This window comes from Papaver somniferum, chromosome 8, assembly GCF_003573695.1.
Source record: "Papaver somniferum cultivar HN1 chromosome 8, ASM357369v1, whole genome shotgun sequence".
NCBI classification, from domain to species: domain Eukaryota; kingdom Viridiplantae; phylum Streptophyta; class Magnoliopsida; order Ranunculales; family Papaveraceae; genus Papaver; species Papaver somniferum.
In genome coordinates, this window is record NC_039365.1 from 53,411,097 (window position 1) to 53,427,257 (window position 16,161).

General features: G+C 37.5%; 2 long non-coding RNA genes across 3 annotated transcripts; both read left to right on the forward strand.

Annotated features, from left to right (window-relative positions):
• The first annotated feature begins 230 nt into the window (after window positions 1-230).
• Window positions 231-2,449, forward strand: LOC113301326. Of its 2 annotated transcripts, XR_003336224.1 has the most exons (5): window positions 231-331; window positions 537-647; window positions 1,609-1,765; window positions 1,897-2,090; window positions 2,431-2,449. It is a non-coding gene; the product is annotated as an uncharacterized LOC113301326 (long non-coding RNA). The 2 variants fall into 2 exon arrangements; XR_003336225.1 differs by lacking the exons at window positions 231-331; window positions 537-647 and adding an exon at window positions 713-793.
• Window positions 2,450-2,471: 22 nt separating this feature from the next.
• On the forward strand, window positions 2,472-4,119 carry LOC113301327. The gene is made up of 4 exons (XR_003336226.1): window positions 2,472-2,643; window positions 3,021-3,076; window positions 3,179-3,261; window positions 3,645-4,119. It is a non-coding gene; the product is annotated as an uncharacterized LOC113301327 (long non-coding RNA).
• The last annotated feature ends 12,042 nt before the right edge of the window (window positions 4,120-16,161 follow it).

The window sequence follows — 16,161 nt, forward strand, 5'->3', positions numbered from 1 at the left end:
GGCGTGCAAGTCACACGCTTGGTCACACTTTGGGTCGTAATACCTTGAGTATGTGCGCGTGCCATTCACACGCGTACAATTGTGTTTCCACCCAAGATGAATAACACTAGGGATATTTCCTCCCATGCGTGTGCCATTCACATGCGTGATTTTGAGGATATACCCTAGTGAAATCCAGATCGAGTTTTCATTTTTTATTTCTCTTTTTTTTTCTCTTCTGCTCCTGCCTCTCTTCTCTTTCTCTTTCTCTTATCTTCTCATTGCCTCCCCTGAAGAGATTGGGGTTTCAGTCAAATAGATTAGAGATTATAGTTTGACAACAGTTTCGATCGTAAGTTTTCATTAATCGTCTGTTCTTTTAATTAGGGTTTTGTATTTTATGGTTTTCTTCATCTGATATAAATCGAATACGATTTTTTTTTTTTTTAATTTCGTTTTAGGTTTTTGTGTTAGGGAATCAAAGGGATAATTGATTTAGGGTTTCTTGTTCAGTTGATTATGAGATTCGGGTTTCTGATTTAGGGCATTTTATTCAGATTTATTTTCAGATGCAGATGTGAATGAAGTTGATAAGTTGACTGAGAAGCTACAAGGGGTTGGGATTGCTTCTGCTAGTGCTGATGGTGCCGTCCTAACAACTTCTAAAGGTAATTTTGATGTTTTGGGTTGTTGGTTATTTTTAGTATTCTGCAATGTAAACCCAAATCTCTCGTGACAGTGTTGTTTGCAGTCTATACTCTTAATTAGAATCTATTGGAGAAAAAGTAGCAAGATGAAGATTTTGCAGTATTGGGTATAAAACTCAATCTCTTGCTTATTTTGTTTGCTCTGCTCTTTGTAAAAATATCATGGTTGTTTTTATCTCTGGTTCATGTCTGTGATTTTGGATATGGAAGTAGCTTATGCTCTTTCTAGTTCTTCATTCTGGATTTTCCAGAGCAGTTTTTCTAGCTGTTAATGTTGTTGTCTAGCTTAATCTTGCTGCATACTTTGAGATGATATTTCATTATAAGTGTTGCAATGTTTTTTAAACTATATGTTTGACAGCTTATAGAGTGGGTCTTTCATTGAGAAGCTGCTAGCTACTGGTTTTTGCTTCAACATGTCAATGATTTGCCATGCCTTCTTTTTTGTATGAGTATTTATTTTGGGAGTCCCTTTTGTTTTGACGATGCTTAGTCTTGGTTTATTAAATTTCTGGAAGCCTTCTCTAATTGAAAGGCATTTCTAGTTTGATTGTTCTATTGGTTTTCTTATTGTTAAGTTGGTTGTGTAAAGCGTACCAGATAGTTTGAAGATTAATAGTTACGAGTCTGTAGAACAAAACTGAGGTCAGTAAATGTTTGTGTACGTGTGTGCAAGTGTGTGCTCTATGAAAAAGGGTTCTCCCAAGAGGTTAGTAGAGATGCTCTGGGGCATGTAAGTAAGGAGTGTGACAAGCAAGGTTTCTCAATGAAGCAAGGAGTGTTGACTTCAGGCAGAGTTAGGCTCCTGCTACATAGAGATACATAGAATGTGAATAGATTGTAGTTTGAGTTGTTCGATTGTAATTTCTTGGTTTCTATTGATTTGCGTAGTTTTGTAATTTCGCTAGTCTATTCTTTTCAGGAACTCCTAGCTTCCGTGGACAGGGAAGATGTAATGGTGAGAGGAGAAGGAAGTCTGTCCGTGGGTGCATCGTGAGCCAAGAGATGTCTGTGCTGAACTTGGTTTTCTTGAAGAAGGGAAAGAATGATCCACCTGGGTTGACTGATATGGAGCATGGGTATGTTGTTAATTTTAATACATATTCCAGATTTCTTCATTTCTGTTGTGCTTTCTCGGTTGATACAGTTGTCGAGATCGGTTGATCCCTGTAATTGTGGCATTAATGTTGTTCTTATCCTGCAACATAAGGTACTGAGGCAGCAGTAATGTGAACAGAATGTGGAAAAGAGGAGATCCTTCTAGATTCATTACTCATGGGGGTAATTTCTTATCAAGTATAAAGGATATCGAGAATCGGTTTTTCAGAGCTTCTGAATGTGGAAAAGAGGTGTCCAGAATGCTTGAAACTAACAAAGTTGTGTCCAAATTTTCTGATGGTAAAGGTAATTTTTTCTGGTTTCTGTGTAAAACTTTTCCTTGTAATGTTGAATGTCCAATAGACCTGCGAATTACTTGTTCTTTTCTTGGAATTGTATATTCTACATGTTACGATATGAGTTTATGTGATGCATATCCTTCGTAGAGTTTCTGTATTCGTAGGGACATCAGGGGCACCTATTTTTCTTGTGGCTTTTCATCTAGCTTGTTGTCACAGGGGACTGGACCTTACCTCTCAAGTTATTTCCTTATTCATGTAGATCGATTAAGATTTCTTTAGTTTTTATCGGACATCACATGGATGTTGTATTTTTGATACCTGTTGCCCATTTCCAACTTGTGTAGAACCTCCAAAACAGGTGACAGGCTATTACATGGTACCGGTCGCCATCTTCACAGTCGTCTTCATTAAGAAATCGCCTCACTTCAGCATCGAGAGATGATGACTATGAGAGCGAGAGAGATTTTAATGAAGAGTTTTAAATGATCACATGAAGTTACTCGTCCACCTTGGACAGACTGTACGCATGGGAAATGAAGCTCTATGCTGAAGTGAAGGTAATTGTTATGATTCATTTTGATGATAATAGTGGATATTGTGTTAACATTTAGGCACCCCCTGTGCAGCATAGACAGTTTTACTTGCAAAAGAGTGTTTACCACTATCTCAACATCGGATTTGTGAACACAACTGCTCCATATATAGGTTATAAGTATAAGTTTTGCGTTTCGGTGATTCTTGTATTTGTGCCTAACTTACAGTTACTAGCCTATACTTAAATCGAATCATTTTAATTTTCTGTAGGCCAGTGAATGTCTTAAGAGAAAGTATGACCAGAAATGCAACCAACTCAATACATTCTAGTGGCATTTGATAGTTTAGACCTGATAATTTTTATTACTTATAATTTGTATTCTGTTCTTTTTCTTATCAGAGAAAACCATTGAAGGTACTGCCGCGTATTCAGGAGACGTTATACCCATTGTGCAGGTAATAGACATTCTAATCGTGATAGTCTTTCTATGTACTTCGTTGTCTAATCATATTTCTAGGCCTCTTCTCCATATAAACTGATTGGTTATAATGTAACAGCTTCAGGATATGAACATTGTGCAATAAACAACGCAGGTTGTTGGAAGCAGACTCGTGATGGAAAGACATACTCTGCCTGTGATGTAAGTGGTTCAGCCACTGTATTTGTCATGATTTCTCTGGGGTTTCCCTTTTTATTTCACCACCACCGCCGTTTCTGGGTTTAACATAGTTTATCTTACTGAGTAATATGTTACCTGTAAAAAGTAAAGAAAAGGAAATGACTTGTAGTAATTTCTTACAGCAATCTTTCTACTTTTATCATCTTAAAAAATGTGCAAGAAATAGCCAAATTTTGAATTTGAACCAAAAATGTAGGTTCTTCGCTCAAAGTTATTCAGTTGACACATTTATTGGATGCTAGGGTGTATTCGATTTTTATTCATCATGTCTCTGTGATGCTATAAGAACGATAAAGTTGATTATTTCTTCGCAGGATCTGACCCAGTTGCATTTGCTTTTCCAGGCAAACGACAAAGTTGGAGGAAGATTTATATAGTTCAGTTACATATTACTTGGAATGCATGTTGGACCTACAACTGCTGGAAGAGGAGAATCATATTTGTTGAACAAAAGAGAAGGTCAATTCATTACCTGGCATATCGTCTATTTTACTACTGATCATCTAATTTACTGATGGGTATTGAATTTCTAAAAAAATTTCTCAAGTATGACCATCGGGTGTTACTAATATGCCACGTAGTAACGGCTTGCAGCTGTTTCAACCTACCACGTAGTAATGGCTTGCGGACGTTACTAATAAATACCACGTAGTAACGGCTTGAGCCTGTTACGACCATGTTGTTACAAAAAATCGTAATGACCATCGGGTGTTACTACGTGTCATTTCGTACTGGCCTAAGCTGTTACTGATGCCGTTACAACCAAGAATCGTTACGGCTCCATTGCTGTTACGAATCCCAAAATTTGGTGTAGTGTGTCCAAACATGGTTGTATATTCTAAACTCTCATTTCAATCATTGAAACATTCTTAGAGGATGTTATATAGTTGTTATTCACAAACTATTTTTCATCAAAGCGATTTTCATGTAATTGAAATAATCATGACTTTCGTCACTAGTAAATATGAACTTGGCCAAAGAGAAAGCTTACCAATACATATTTCGAGAAATAGATAAGCGAGATAAACTCGGCTCGAAATAGCAAATGTGTATAATCGAAGTCTATATAGCACTAAGACTTTTGTCTCAAGATAGGAGATATAGTAGATAGACTTTTAAGTGATAGATAAGTTAAAGTCTCCACATACCTTTTTGTCGATGAAGTTCCACCAGTTCCTTGAGTAGTTCTTCGTCTTTGCATGATGAACACCGTGGAGTCTAGAGCTCAACTACACTTTCTATCCTAGTCCGAGACTTAGCTATAAGTAGACTAGAAATCAATACTTATAGTTTTGGCAACTAAACTTGAAAAACAATCCTGAGATAGCAACGCTTGCGAGTTCGACTGAGCACTGCTCTAACAACAGTCAAGTTCATCAACCTATCGGACTTCTTATGATAATACCAAACATCGGAGGTTAACTTGGCTACCTGCTCCCTAAGATGTCTAAGTTCACCAGAGCTACCAGCTGGCAGGCGTAGGTTCTCTCAGGACTAGGCTACTATGAAAAAACTAAAACAAAGCTTAAAGAGGAGAAGGAACGAACCTATGACTTTGGAAGATTCAATGGCCAAAGCAGAATCAACAGCCTTGCATCCCTCCTCAGCAATCTTCACAGCATTGTTGGCTTTCTCAATAGCTAGAAAGCAGGATTTTAAGGACCTCGAAGCCTTCCTCATATTCTCCAACGAAGATATTCTGGCAACAGAAGCAACATCACCAGGAGAAGGATGATGTGCGCTAACAAAGGTATAATCTTGGAGGGCGCGCTCCAGCAGAGCACTCAAGTGAGTACACTTAGCCCTATAGAACTTGAACAAAGTACATCCAACATTGATTTGTTTGCTAAGCTGCAAACAACGGAGCATAAGAAAAAGCAAAGGTTCTAACTATAGGTGCGGAGAAGTACGAAGAAAGTTACTTACCGAGAACAAGGAAAGGCGAGGAAGGAAATCAGCGTAGGTATCCATGAAAGCTTCCATCTCTTGGATACTACCCCTGCGGAATTCACCAAAACTATGACTGGAACGAAGGAAGTCTGGATCGAAGAATAGATCCTTGGACATTTGATACTGAGCAGTCAAAGTATCCAACCTCGAAGCAATCCCCAAAGAATCAGTCAGCTGATGACGATCAACCTCAGCAGCAAAAGGACCCTTATAATCCCGAAGTATGGATTCAAGCATAGCATCTTCTGAGCTCCCAAGACTCAAGCTATCAGGTAAGTTACCCTTCTCAAGATCAGTTGAAACTCCACCAGTCGTTTGAGAGCGAACATGGGGCACAAGTACTGAACCCTCACCACGATGAAGAGACGTCATGGTGGACGAGCTGGGAACCAAAGAGCTTGACTAGAAGCACCACCTAAGTCCATGTCACCAGCAGAAGGAAGATTACCAAGTACGGTCCAATCTGGTGACGAAGGTGGGGGACCAGCAACTTTGCTAACAGGGACAGTAGAAACAGACTGATCACTTCCCAATGAAGTGGGATTAACATTGAAGGAGAAGCTGGCAAGTGAAATCACAACATTATTCTTCGGCTCAGAGTCTGAGCTACTAACACTCACAACCGAAGCTACACCCTTCGCAAACGAACCACTCGAATCGAGCGAAGTGGAAGGAGAAGATGGAAGACTCTTGAAGGATATCACCACGACACTAGTAGTAACCAAAGCAACAGGATGCAAATCACTAGGAGCATAAACCGCAGGTACCTTCGGCAGCAGAGCAGGAATTGCAACTTGGGTACTAACTTGGTTCATCAATGGAGAACCGCCATTAGCATGAAGGTTATCACCTTCCACAGAGCCAGCACGAATGGGACTAGGGCTATCTTTGGAAAAATCTTCCTCAATATCATCTAAGTGGGGACTATGGGCAGTATCCTCGATATCCTCCATGTCTTCGTCATCCAAATCTTCCCCAACGGTCTTAGGATCCTCATCGGGTTCTTCAAAATCAATCACAGCTTTTAACTTACCTTTCTTCTTGGAAGACTGTAGAAGAACACATGCGCAAGCTATGGATTAGGGGCAAAATACTAAGGAATCTACGAATACTAAGGTAAGATTATAATCCTTACCTCCGCAAGTGTTGGATTAGTCGCTTCAATCGAATCCCTCATTTTCCTCGTCCTGGTAGCTACGGAGTTAGCAGCAGAGCCCGGAGTAGTGCCAGCACAAGAATCAGGAGAATTCTGCAAAGGAAACATCAAAAATACTTAGAAAAAGGAAACAAAGGTGCTAAGGAAAAAAATATAAAACCGCTGTAACAAACGAAGGTTACCTCGTGAGAAGTAGCAGGGTTGAAGACCCAAGGTTGATATCCATCATATTTAGCAGGCAGATATGAAGCTGTACGAGGAACACTGGGATCTGTGGTGGTAAAACCATAAGCTCGGGGACCCACAATGCGAAGAGGAGTACGCGCCCAATGGTCATCATGGTCTAGACGAATACGATCATACTTCGGCAAGAAAAGATTAGCAGAATAGGGGATGACAGTCAACCCAGTCATGTCAATCTCCTCATGCAAAAAAAGGCTATTACCTTCCCTAATCTGCTTAGCAATAACATGGATACGACGTGGACCGACACACCAGGGGAGAAGATTTCTTTTCTAGATGGCATCAACATAGGTATCATTGAAATTGGCAGGAGTGTAATCCTCTTGCTTAGACCTCCCAGCAACAAAAGGGTCGTAAGACTTCAAAGTAGTCTTACCTTTGCTGCGGTACCAACACTCACGAAGGGCACGCCAATAATTACCGTTGTATTGCATGACCCCTCTAACCTGAGTTTTGTTCATCGGATCATCCCTGTACACAAGACATCATAGTAGAAAGGATCCTTTCTACTAAACATACGCAGAGACATACCTGCGTCCAATTGGCCAACACTAATCAACAAATTATTCTCATCATAAGGGAAGCTCCGGATCAGGGATTCAATGAGAACATCAAGGCTATCAACAAAGGAAATGTCAATCTTATGCAGGCGGAAAGACTTGGAGATATCATCCAAGGACAAGTTAATGTAGCTATCTTTGTCACGCAGTTGCATCATTTGGAGTTCATAATGAGGTGGAGAAGGAGGAAGATCCTCAACAGCAACCTCTTCAACCCCAGGTTCCGCAGCCACTTCGGATTCTACATCCATCTCAGTTTCCGCAGGCATCTCAGTCTCCTCAAGAGGTGGGGAAGGCCTAGCATCAAGATGATCCATACACGGAGGTGGTTCAGTAGACGATCTAGTCTTCAAATCTCTACGCATAGGCTTCTACAAGAGTCTCATAATCCCTAACATCATCAGAAAACACAGTCCTTCAACAATAGCGGACAAAAATTGCAGTTTGCTCAAAAACGAATTTGTGGCAAAAACAAACATACTTTGGGCATGGGTTTATCCAAACCAACCAAAGGAAACAATTTAATTCTTCCACAAAGCGAAACGAAGGGTTATCAACCATCATGATCGAAATTGCAGACGATGAAAGGTCATGGCATGATCATGGTGAAATCACAAAATGGAAACAAACCCAAGTTCTCATACAACATGAAGAGGCAAAGGGGAATCGAAATTATCACGTGCAAGATTAATAGCGACTTCAACAATCATAGAGAGGGAGAAAAAATCAAAGCATGGGGAATATGAAGAGTTGCAATAAAGCCAGAGAGCAGCACATACTAACCTGTCGATGAAGAAAAAGCAAAAGCTTTTGGGAGTCGATGAAAAGCCAACAGTTGGAAGAAAAGGAGACGAGAAAATCTCTGAGAAACGGATAGAGAACGACAGTTCGTGAAGAGAGGAGAAAGTTAATGAAATTCTTTCTTTTATTCTCTTCTTATTGGCGTCTAGAGAATCCAAAAATTTGGATGTCCATAAATTCAAGGGGAAGTTATTGCATGAAAGGACATATGAGGACCACCCAAGCCGTACGTGCAAAACTGGCGGCGTTATGGAAGTTTTTTCTTCCAATCCTACAAATGGTAGAATATGAAAAAAAAGGGCAAACAGTGAATATCAATATTTTGCGGAGCCCATGTCACGATTTTAGTGGTCGCTTGCAGGATAACTGTGTACACAGAGGAATCTGAGTAGCAGAAGACGCATTGGCATATCTAATTTATCCCATCCCAAGGAAGGATACCTCGACGGCTAACATGAAAAATTAGAACCTAGTCTAGAAAGAGGCAGTTGGCGAAGGGACAGAAGTAGATGACATATCCAATCAACATTTAATGCACAAATTTATTATATAGACGCCTAACCAAAACACGTGGAGAGAGATGAGATGGCAAGATATGACTGGAAAAGACTAGCGGTGAATGAAGGTACACTATGTACTGAGGCTGGGTAGTTCCCGAAGGAACGTGGGTCAGCTGAGGTGGCAGATTCCGACTGAAGAGAGCAAGCGGTGAACGAAGGTACCATTTGTACGGAAGATATATCGGGAGACGGTGGACCCAGAGACAACAAAGATATATCTGGAGAAGAAGGGACTATAAATACCAAGCTTCACCAACAAACAAAGACATTCAATACCTAGGAGAAGAAGTTCTACTCTTAAGCTTATACCTCTTTAATGTTTAGAACTTAAGTATTTAATTCAACTTGAGTTCTCTTTATTACTTTGGAAGCATTTAAGATCTTTGTAACCACCACAACTTAATACAAACAAATCACTCATTACCCTGTGGACGTAGACAAAAATCGAACCACATAATCTCTTGTGTATCATGATAACTTAGTAGCATTTACTTCATATTGGTTTTCTTTGTTATTATCGTGATCTTGAGTATCCTTTATTACTTAGCATTATCATTTCAACAGAGGTATCAATACTACTTAGTATCTGATTCTCTGAGCTGTATACATTACGTAGACTATGGGAAAATTAGTAGTCACACTCCCTGGATTTTATATTAAAGGAGGGTACATGTACCTAGTACGTGTACCATGAAGGCCAATATTCACAAACTATCTTTTAGGTTTTTCTTTCATAACTTGGGGTCGGATTCCTTAACCGACTTAGATACGTGAAGGCTAAGAAATGTAAACCTATATAAAAGGGAGCACGAAATTTTAAGTCTTGGAGGGGAGAAACAACACACAGAGCGAAAGCTAGGGTTTCAGTGCGGTTCATCAATCGTAACGATATCTCTTTACTTTTCTTTTATGTGTATCATGGGTGCTTCCACATCAATGAGTAGATAAACACCTATTGATTGAGGATGAATTCTAAAAGGGCTTTTTACAAATCTAGGCCAGTTTTTTTTATGGTTTACAAAACTAAGCCTCTTTTTTTATTTCTTACAAAACTAGGTCTTATTTGACCAAAAACGGTGGATGGAAAGTTAGCCCAGTTAAGTGAAGCTAAAAAGACCTAATAGTCCTTTGAATCGCATCTAGGCGAAGAAATGTGTACCACCACTTGAATCGCAGCTGCAATACCACCACTTCCCTTGGCAGCAACTACCAGCACCATCTCAGCTTCTAAGTCTAGCCTACGACCAATTGCAACCACCAAACTTAAGCCAAATGGGCGCTGAACCTGTACTCTTGACTTCAGGCATTCTCATCATCATACCCAAGTCACTAACACCCACAGGTTACTCGTTGCAGCACCAAACAAACAGAACTACTAACCACTACACCTCTATCTTCAACTGCAACTACATCGCTTACACATATTCAACTGCACCAGCTCTTCAGCCTTATGTTCAGCTCAAGATAAATTTCTCAGCTCTTCAAACATACATACCCTTGAACCATCTCTGCAATCTAACAACAAAACTCCAGACTTAGATTCACCACTGCATTCTGCATAATCACCACCAGTTTGCACCTCATACACAATTCAGTCTATTGATCTGCCAACTTCTTGTTGCAATAGTTGCACCACCATTCCATTCATTTCACCTTCAATATCCTAGAAACAACTCACAACAACACAATTTGAGTCATTCTCCATAACATGCAATACTAGATCATTTCAACTCAACCCACTTGTCAAAATTCATCTACTCATTCTTTCCTTCAACCAAGCCCATCTTCCACCTGTTACAGTTCATATACCAACTCCCATCGTGACCATGGCTAGCACCTGCTCTTATCTGTAAACATAATCCACACATTTGAGCAACAGAACTCACCAAAACCCAATTGCTGGCAACTATCCTGTTTCAGTCCACTCAAAGCATCACCACCATTCTCAGCTCTTGTAGTACAACACTTCAAACCTAGCCAATGCACCAGAAACAACAACTAACAACACCAATATTGCTGTTACTTATGTTCCAACAGTTCATCTTCTCCTTGTAATTGGTTTAAGCCTTTCTACAAACAGCCGGTGTGCAGTTTACAGGTGCTTCATAGATGAACTCCATCTTGATTTCTAAGATCATTTCTATCTTTTTGCCTATACAATACAAGTATAGCTCAAACCCATCTTCGTAGCATGCATAAATCTTCATAGCTAACTACCAAAACTTACAGCAACAACTTGACTTCTCTGGCTGGTTTCTCTTGATAAAATCTTCATAAAATCTTCTCATAACTCGCTATATACTCGAATCCAGTGAGAACCCAACTAATAATTCTTCACAGACTCTTCAAAAACCTCTTTCATTCCACCATTCAGCCGTAAATTCAATGGCAACAGTGCTTGTTTCTGCCCCGTTTTTCTTTAAAAGATAACTTTGTCCGTACTGGCACAAAACTCTTATCCAAATCAATAAATAACTCAAACCCAAACTCCATACCTTTGATTAGAACTCGTGTTTGTGGAGTTATGCTCAAGATTCAAGCTGATTAGGGTTTTGAAAATGGTGGAATTCGTCTTGCAAGGGCTGTTTCAGCTTATGCCATGGAATTACAGGGAAGAAGGATAGTCTATTTCCACAATTGTTCGAGAAGAAACTGAGATTAATCAAGATTTTTAGATGATTTTAAGTCTGTGATGATTTAGGGTTTACAGGAAGAAACATTTGAAAGTGATTTTGGGTTCTATTGAATTCGAAAAACAAGATTTAAAAGCTGAGAAGAAGTGGTGAGCTGTTGATCTGAGGAAAGGGTGAGATTGATTATGTGGAGCTAGCGATGTAGAAGAACACAATACGGATCACGAACAGGAAGGAAAGAATTGATGGGTTTTGAGAGGATTTGAAGATACATGGTATAATCATAATCTCTGCACCTCCACGAGATATCGCTGTACGAGAATTTGAAGATATATTGACCAGTCAACACGAGATACTGACTGAGATAACGGATTTGAATGAAACTCGTTTAATTGACCTAGATTTGTAAGAAATAAAGAAAAAGGCTTAGATTTGAAAACAAGGGTTCAGAACAGGCCTACTTCTGTATATATTCCATTCTAAAATCTAAATAAAAATTTGATTTAGTATATGAATCTATTTTGATTTCTTAATATGGTTATCGATTGTGTTTACTAATATGAATGTTTATGCTTGATTCATAGATTGTTTAGGTGGCCAACTAATTCAGTTTTTTAATTAATCTAAAGCTAATAAAGGATAGTGAGATCCGAAATTTTCGAACAACCTTTTAAACAAGTAGAAAACATGAAACCTTGCAGAAGGATTATGTGAAGCAATCACGTGTAAAGATAACACTAGTAAGCAGACCTAGCTTATGCATTTGATGTTATAATTAACCTAAGTTCACAAAACCTAAAGCATCCGATTAAGTTACACCTTGAGAGATTGTTCTTGGTGGCTCAGATGGATATAATCTGGTAGTCGAGTGCTTCTGTATCCCAACATTAGGAATTTAGAGGATAACAGAGCTTATTGTTATTCTACGGTTGGTGATAATCTATTATTAATGACGAATATATGAATAGACTACTTCAATGAATATCTAGTAACGAATAAGTATTCCTGGATCATATCTCTCTTTATTGCTTCCAACGTAATATTCTTAATTACTTTAATTTTATATTGTTTAAAATCTAAAACAAACCCCCCCTCTTTGTGACGTATTTGACAAATAAAACTCACTGCTCTTCATGGGAACGATCCTTGCTTCCATTGTATTACCAGTTAATTGTGTGGAAATAAGTGATTTAATTTTATTGTACTTACGACATCCATCACATACTATATCTTTCCCAGAAATAATCTTTCTAAGAGAAAAAAAAAGCATTGATAATCTCATAGAGTTTTACATGAAACTCCTCAAAAGTATCGTGATCATCCATACAAGGATTTTCCCAATTAGAAGTGTAAGTTTGGAGTCTAGCTTCCTTTTCCGATGTGTTACCTTCGAATACAGTCTCAAGAATACCCAAGCTTCCTTGGAAGTTTCATACGCAGAAACATGATGCTGAAAATCTCGACTTACTGCGTGTATTACGACGTTCAAACCATCTGAGTTCTGCTTGGCGAGAGACTTTTCTTAATTTGAGTAAAACATTAAGTGTTTAAAACCATTCTCTGAATATTCCACTTCCGGAAAATCATACCCTTCAACAACTGGAAGCCAGGTGTTAAAGTCACGTGATTGAAGAAAAAAAATCTAATAGCAGACTTCCACCACAGATAGTTGGTACCATTAAATCTTGGTGCTAGGTTAACTGAAATCGATTATTGAGAACTCGAATTTATTGTCTTATAGGTTAGATCGCACCAAACACAAATTATTATATCTTTTTATAATTGAAATGACGAGGGTAGCAAGTACACCATAATCTTTTCAATATCAACCTATAAGTCGGATACCTTATGTGATCTAATATAGACAGAGACTATCAACAAAAAGACGACAACAAGGTATACACTTGGTATATAGTATAAGTCTGAAACCGAACCTTACCTATAGGGTTTGTATTAACATACAAGTGCAACTACTTTAATTATAAAACAATAATTATAATGCGGAAAGTAAAGTAAAGTAAAAGCACACAACAAGATTGTGTTGACGAGGAAACCACGAATGTAGAAAAACCCAGGAAGTTAGTGTCCAATTTTGAATACTCTTAGAATTAAGCCGTTATACAAGATAGAGTCCACAAACCCTAGTTACATAGTTTCCTAAGGTTCATGCGCCTAAAACCAATCTGGCCAATGAACTCGCATCCTAAGATAGAGTCCACTATCTTAAGTTGCTTCAACCGCTATGAAGACTTTAAGCACGCAACTCCTTTGGATCGTCTCCCGAAGCAGTAAATGACTAATCTGTTCGGTAACTACTCTTTCAATCTCACGAAGTAAATAAGAGATTTATTTTTGAGTTCAACAAAGGCTCTTCCGTTTAATCTAAAAAAATCCCTTGTTTGGTAAGATCTACCAAGATTTTGATTATCAAGATAACCAGTTCTAGGAATACAAACTATCAGATTCAGATACTGAAAAATACCACCAAATGATAGTTTGCTAATCTAAAACGATTAGCAAATAAGATGCCTATCAAAGATAAACAAAATATAGTCGGATCCCAGCCAATCAAGTGTGTGCACGAAGTAAATCACAAAGATACGAAACCAATAAGAAACTTTCTTGTTTTCAAATCTTTAATGTCTTCAAAGTACCTGCACAAACGAACTTGATTCTCTAATGATAGATCACACACAGAATTGAGTCTGTTAACAATGGTTGATCACAAGCTTATCTTCATTTCTGAAAACAGACCTGATATATGTCGATTCTTGATATAGTTTGAGTGACCTTATATCAGAACAGAAGGTTCTCAGAATAAAACAAACTAGGTGCACTCAAGGTTCAACCACTATTAGTCAGTCAAACCAATAATCGGAAACTAAAATAACAATGGAAATTCTAGTTTCTCACCAATGGTACTAGCTAGATGTTTCTTGATCCCATAAAAGTATTTAACTAACGACGTAAGAGATTTCGCCTAATTAGGTTATTCTCCTCTCCAATGTAATATTCCTTGATACTATCAGTCAGCTACAACAATGACTACAAAATTAAGTGTCTGCCTCATGATAAGTTTGTAAGAAGATCAAACTTCACTATTTATAGACCAAGGTAGTCTGGACACCAAGGAATTTCCATAATCGAAAATATTCTCAAGATATGCAATAAACACCAATTTTCTGTTTTGTCTAACTCCAACCAATATCCAACTATAATACCAAAATCCCTCTTGGATGACAATTCGATATTAGTTGGTATACAAGCATACTTTACTAATATATCTTCTAGAGATATGTTTTACTTGCTGGAAAATAAAACATATACATTCGAAAATCTTAACAAAGATTATCAAACATTTCATTTGGGATCTCACCTTCAGTATCAAGGAATATCTTTGAACAATAAAAGATAAGATTTATACACATGTTCAAATTACTCACAATATCGACATGAACTTTCCTATTTCGCAAACCCAACTTTGAAAATCACACTAACCCTAAAGTATACATGAGATCAAAAATAGGTTTGCTATGGGGATCGGTCCTACTACAGGTCCCTAATAGGAACCGAACCACCAATCCCTTGATTTCTTTCAAATACAAAACAAGTTTCATATGTCTACTTCCTTAAACTAATGTAATTAAAGTTTTATAGGCATGAAATCAATCCTAAGTTCATTATACAATCTAGTAACAAGTTACAAATATTATGTCTATGTCGCAATTATGAGTTCAAAAGATGGGTGTTATACTTCGTAATTCAATATACACAACTTTGTTATGTTCTTCTTTAACACTTTGTACAAAAAAAAAAGGAATCAAAGACAAAATAATATTCCGCTATGCTTCCTCGGCAGTGGCACCAAAATTTAATCAGTTGTCAGCCAAGCAAAATTATTTCAAATATTTTCACTTCACGATTATAAATAAGAGTATGGTAATAAGACAAGTTCAACCCACGAGGAGATATGAGTTGTTATATATATATATGAAAACTTATCCACACATGGGGGTACTCTGTTGTTCAAAATTAATTTAAACTAAAACTTAAGCAATAAATAGTTAAGAAAATATCAGAGAAGAAAGATGGTTAAGGAGTTCGGTGTCCACCACTACACATGTTAATTAATCAAACACCAATATCATCATAAAATCTCTCTCGTTTCCAATAACTCTAAAGTATCCCGAATCGGTGTAATATTTCGTTAGGTCTCCTAATATCACTACATACTGCAATCGCTAATACATGAATTATTTTCCACTAAATAACTTAATGCTCATTGCTAATAGATTCAACTTAAGGAAATCATTAAGATCTGTGTGAGAAGTTAATCATAGGCAATGCAAACACAATCGTGGCGTATTCAACTTAGGTCAAATTCTTCCTGTGATGTCATTCACAGTTCACACCGCTAGTAGTCACAAATCACTATTGTTATTAGGGTTCATGATAAAAAATACCTAAAACTCCAATTATCAATAGAAAAGTTATTAAGATATTTAATTCGAAACTTAAACATACAGAACAGTTAATCATATTATTTGAACACTATCATATAATTATTATGCATAGTAGAACTTGAACGATATTTGAGAGAATAAATAATGAAATAAATGCATTCGATGAATAACATTTTCATGACTTATGTTACATCCTGAACTGATATGATTTGTAGATAGTGGTAAAAGTGGTTCGATTCTCAGACTTGTGAAGGATATTAATTAGACTTAAATTCTAATATTAAAATAGAAAATTCACTAAAAATTATAGCAAACTCAATCAAAGATGATATCAATACTAAAAGAAACACTGAGGCTAAGATTCCACTATTTTCCAAATTCAAAGTGATTAAATCAATACTTATATTTGTGCAATTTTCTTGTTTAATTTGATTCTAAAATATTGCAACAAGTAGATTTTCAAAAGTAATAATTGTAAATACCAAGTATGAAGCA